The sequence below is a fragment of the Solanum pennellii genome, chromosome 8 (assembly GCF_001406875.1).
Source record: "Solanum pennellii chromosome 8, SPENNV200".
In the NCBI taxonomy this organism is placed as follows: Eukaryota; Viridiplantae; Streptophyta; class Magnoliopsida; order Solanales; family Solanaceae; genus Solanum; species Solanum pennellii.
In genome coordinates, this window is record NC_028644.1 from 46,476,495 (window position 1) to 46,482,430 (window position 5,936).

A 5,936-nucleotide genomic window follows, 5' to 3' on the forward strand; every position below is an offset into this window, starting at 1 on the left:
TACATAAACTGACTCAGATGCTGTACTCCATATGCAATATCTAATCTTGTATTGGTGAGAAAATTTAACTTTCCAATCAACTTTCTATATGACTTAGGATTTTCCAGAAGTTTCCCTTCACTGGCTTTGAGCTTGATTGTAGAATCAAGAGGAGAAGCAAGACTAGAGTATTCTGTGCAGTTATACTCTTTGAGAAGATCAAGCACAAATTTTCTCTGAGAAATAAGCATTCCAGCTTCTGTATATAGTATTTCCAAACCCAAAAAATAGTGTAGCTTTCCCAAATCCTTGATTTTGAATTGGTTATGAAGATAGTTCTTTAACTGATCAATCTCTTCAGCATCATTACCAGTAAGTAGAATATCATCTACATACACAGCTATAAACACAGTGGAAGGACCTTGTTTTCTATAGAACAAAGAGTAGTCATTTAAGGAGTTACTGTATCCCCTAGACTTCAAAGCATCAGACAATTTAGCATACCATTGTCTGCTGGCCTGTTTTAAACCATATAGTGACTTGTTGAGTTTACAAACCATGCCTTTAGTAGTAACATCTAAACCCTGTGGAACATCCATGTATACTTCTTCATGCAACTCTCCATGAAGGAAAGCATTGTTGACATCCAACTGGTATATATTCCAGTGCTTCTTTACAGCAGTGGCTATTAAAACTCTCACAGTTGTCATCTTGATAACTGGAGAAAAAGTCTCTGTATAATCTACTCCATAGTGCTGAGTGTAACCCTTTACAACTAGCCTTGCTTTGTACCTTTCTATGCTCCCATCAGCCTTATGCTTTACCTTATAGACCCATCTACATCCAACAGCCTTTTTACCAGCAGGAAGTGGCATAAGCTCCCATGTATCATTGTCATGTAATGCAGTCAACTCTTGTGTCATTGCTTCTTGCCAAGCAGGATTCATTGCAGCCTCATTAAATGATGATGGTTCACAATCATGTGACACACTCAATATAAGTGACTGACTATCAGGATACAAGGATGTAGAAGCTATATGATGGTGATGTGAAAAAGATGCATGTAAAGAGGTCATGTAGTCTTTAAGGTAAACTGGAGGTTTATGGGTCCTAGTAGATTTTCTGATGGGAGGATCATATTCTGAGGATGTGAGGTTTGGTGGAGGAGAAGTAGTCAAAATGGGATCACATTGCTCAGGTTCTGGAGAGGTGAAACCAACATTATTATTATCAAAAAAGACATTATCAAATGTAGAACTTGAAGAAGGATTGTTGATAGGAGAATTGATGATATNTTGAAGAAGGATTGTTGATAGGAGAATTGATGATATTGGAAAAAGGAAATACTGTTTCATGGAACACAACATCTCTAGAAATATGTATTTTCTTGCTGCTTAAACTCAACACCTTGTAACCTTTAACTCCAAAAGGATATCCTAGGAATACATGAGGTGTAGCTCTAGGTTCAAATTTTGTTCTGTGATGTTTAGGTGTAGTAGGAAAACAAAGGCAGCCAAAACTTTTCATGTGAGAATATTGAGGCTCTTGATTATATAATATAGTAAAGGGACATTTGTTGTGAAGATAAGCAGAAGGAAGTCTATTGATTATATATGTGGCAGTAAGTATGCATTCCCCCCAATATTTGATAGGTAATTTGGATTGAAAAAGGAGAGCTCTAGCTGTTTCTAATAGGTACTTGTGTTTTCTTTCTACCACACCATTTTGCTGTGGTGTATAAGGACAAGATTTCTGATGTAATATTCCTTTGGATTGAAAATAAAGGATAGATTCTTGATTTACAAACTCAAGATCATTATCTGATCTTACTGTTTGAACACTTGTCTTAAACTGATTTTCTACCATGTTGACAAAGGATTTTACAATATGTAAAGCATTACTTTTACAACTCAACAGATGTGTCCATGTAGTTCTACTAAAGTCATCAACTAAGGTAATGAAGTATTTAAAATTGTCATGAGTGGGTACATGATAAGGACCCCATAAGTCTATATGCAGAAGTTCAAAAACTTTTGATGTATTATGAGTCTTAGGTGGAAAAGAGAGTCTAGTTTGCCTGGCCATAGGACAAATATTGCAAGTAAAAGGTTGTTTAGATGAAAAATTCACAGGAATGGATGTAATCCCTTTCATTTTTATAAAAAGGCACATGCCCAAGTCTATAATGCCACAACAAATCATCACAAGAATCATGAGATAAATGAGGTACAGAATCAGAAACTACATTATTTGTGTTACTAGGAATTATGTCCATTACAGCAGAGTCAGCATTCTGAGAATTGAACAAAGGTTTGCAAGAATGATAGATGGTACTGCAAGAATGAGAGAAACATTGACATTGAGAGCCTATCTTATTGTTGTGAGAAGAACAAGGCATTGAAGATGAGACCTGTGAAGTGAATAGACTGTCTTTTTTCTTTTTTAAACAGTCTGAGCAAAGGAAGTACAATCCATCTTGTTCTCTACCAATCTCCAGAGGCCTCTTCATTGAAGGGCCCTGCAAGATACAAGATGAGTTAGAGAATGATGCAGTACAATTGAGATGTAGAGACAAGGAGCTAATGGAAATCAAATTGTACTTAAAGGAAGGGATAAAAAGAACTCTGAACAATGTGATCATGTCATTGATTCTAACATCTCCAACTTTAGTCACCTTAACTTTGTATCCATTTGGTAATTTAACTAAAAGAGGATATGGTAGGTTAGTAATATGTGAGAGATGGTTGATGTTAAAGGTCATGTGATGTGTAGCTCCTGAATCTAGTATCCATAAATCAGTCCTTGATTTGAGACATCCACACGACAGTTTATCAAAATCAATAGATGAGTTGCAAGCTATCATACCTGCGAAGTTTGCAGCTCCACAAGTTACTTGCTCCTCAGAATCAACATCTTCAGATTGCTCTAATTGAAGGTGCTGTAACAGGTTAATAAGCTGACCACATTGCTCATTGGTGAGATTAGCACTACAGGCTGTATGAGCATCAGTTTTTCCCATTGATGAATCTGCAAAAACATTAGCTGCCACTCCTTTACCTCTAGTGTATTTATTACTTGCATTGTAATTGGTTTGTACCCTTTGGTTCTGAACATTATTGTATCTTTGCTGATTAACACCTTGTCCACTAGAAGAGTTATTTTGATTGGGATAACCATGTAACTTGTAACATTTATCAATGATATGCCCTGATCTCTTGCAATGTTCACAGAAAGGTCTAGGCCTATTGTTTGCAGGATAATTGCTTGGTGCATAATTTGTTCTGAATACTCTTCCTCCTGTTGAGTTTGATGAACTAGCATTAGCAGAATTTGACCTTCCACCTGATGGATTAGATGAACCAACACGTATGGATGAATTCATTGAACTTCCTTCAGCAAACATTTGACTGTGTGGCTTAAACTCCCTTTGCTTCTCTTCTTGTACAAGTAATGCAAAAGCTTGAGCCATGGATGGTAGTGGATTCATCATCAGAATACTACCTCTAATAACAGTATAGACTTCATTAAGCCCCATTAGAAATTGGATCAACCTTCGATCTTGTTCAGCCTTATGCATAATCTCTTTACCTCCACAGCTGCAAGCACAACTACACTGGTTCTTGATGCTCAGATTGCTCAATTCTTCCCAGAGTTTCTTCATCCTAGTGTAGTACACAGTGACATCAAGAACTCCCTGACTCAGATCATTGATATCCCTTTGGATTTGAAACAATTTGGCACCATTCGTTTGATCATATCGATCTTCTAACTCTTTCCATAACTCTACTGCATCAGAAACATACTCAACACTGTCTGCAATATCTTTGCTAAGGGAATTAAGGATCCAAGATACTACCATATTATCACATCTCTCCCATTGGCAATATTGTGGAGATGTTGAAGAAGGGCATTTGACCTCTCCAGTAATGAATCCTAATTTATTCTTCACAGATAATGATCTCATTACACCTCGTCGCCATGATCGATAACCAATTCCTTCAAAAGCTACTGGAACCAAAATCAAGCTTGGATTGTCAGAAGGATGTATGTAGAGAGGGCTACTAACATCGATTATGTTCCCTCCTGTTCCTGATGTGGAAGTTTGGCCAGAAGTCTCAACCATGATGAATCGATTCACAGGAAACAATTACAGAACACTGAAGAAATCAACAAGAAGACAGTAACAGAACAATGAAATTGACAAGGAGAGAAATCGACCTTCAGAGATGAGCGCAGAAATCGACAAAAAGATGAACTCGATTTTCAGAGATGAGATTTAATTGACAAGAAGAACAGTGATCTACACCTGCTCTGATACCATGTTAAACAAAAGAAACAGAATCTGTATTTCTAGAACATCTCCATTGATGGAGCTTGATGGAGCTTGATGAAGAAATAGAAGAAGAAGTGAGGAAGAAGAGATAATACTCTTCTCAGATGTAAATTGATAGAGTGGTGTAAAACCACAAAATGCAAAGTGTGTTACAAAAGAATTTGCAGCAGCTATATATACACATAACTAACTCTAACAGATTATTCAACAACTAACTAACTAATGGAAATGCAACTAACTAATTGAAATGTAACTAACTAATTGAAAAGCTATCACTAACTAGTTGTTTACATATATAAATATCAATAATTGTGAAATTCCTTTTTGAATTTCTGTAATAATTTGATACTTTATCAAGTTCTCATTATACATCAAACATATTTAAGTAGTTATGAGATTGTAACAAAAAATTAGAGTATTATTTCTATTTGGAAAATCAATGTATTACTGATATGCAAATTATTGAACTCGTGCACAGCACGGGTATATCTCATCTAGTTTCATTAGAATTGTGAGTACTGCTATTATTCTTGGTAAGAAAAGACATAGTTATTACTGAAGTTGATTTGAATTTTTAAAAAGACATCTTGACTTTAAAATCGTCTATTATTTTCACTAAAAAATTTTGAACAGATATTATTTTATCATTTTTCTATCAGCCCCAAATTTTAAAAGCAAGTATGTCGGTGCACCAATCATTATATGACAAGTGCTAATTTAATTTAAAATGTAATATTTTTCATTTCAAGTTTTTCTTTTATCTTCTTTTTTTCTTTATTTATCTCTCTCTTACATTTTGACTTATTTTAATTTTGATTATCTTAAATTTCACTTCATCTTCCACCTCCCACTTTCAAGTGATTCACCCCTCCATTTTTTTTTTCTTCACCTCCCACCCCTATGTCAAATTGAACATTACTCCAATTTTTTTTTTAATTTTTTTCTTCTCCGGTCAAATTATTTATAGAATTCATACTATTTTTAGACTTTATTGAATTATTTATAACAAAATTAATTCTTTTTCTAAGAAAATTAAAAAATTTGAAGGTATCATCAACTACTCTTTTTCATATAAATTTAAAATTAGCAATGATAATTTTAAAATGAACCAATGAATTTCCCGAAAAATGAAAGAACTTAATTGAAATTAGATTTAAAAATTATATGATGCTTCCTAATCATTTTGAAATCGAATGGGTTTATCGAATTGTTTGAAATGTAAGAAAACATTTAGTTAAAATTTTAAAATTAAAGAGAGTAAAACTAATAGTAATAAAATAAAAAAAAGGTGAAGTTGTGGTAAAAATTGTGACATTGAAAGTGAAAAGCTTCACTGGATGGAGATGACAATGAATTTTTGAAAAAAGAAAGAAGAAAGGAAGAACATAAAAAGGAAAAGAAGTTAAAATAATAAGAAAATATGTTTTATAATAAAATACCTGCAAAAATAAAATTGTAGTGGTTATTTCAAAAAGAGAGTGACTGTTATGTAAAGTGGATGAAAAATGACAATATTTGTTCGAAATTGTTTAGTAGAGTAATTAAATGATTGCAAAGTCAAAGTGTTTTTGATGATTTCAGTGGTGACTTTATGTCTTTTTTCTTTCATATAATATATATATAT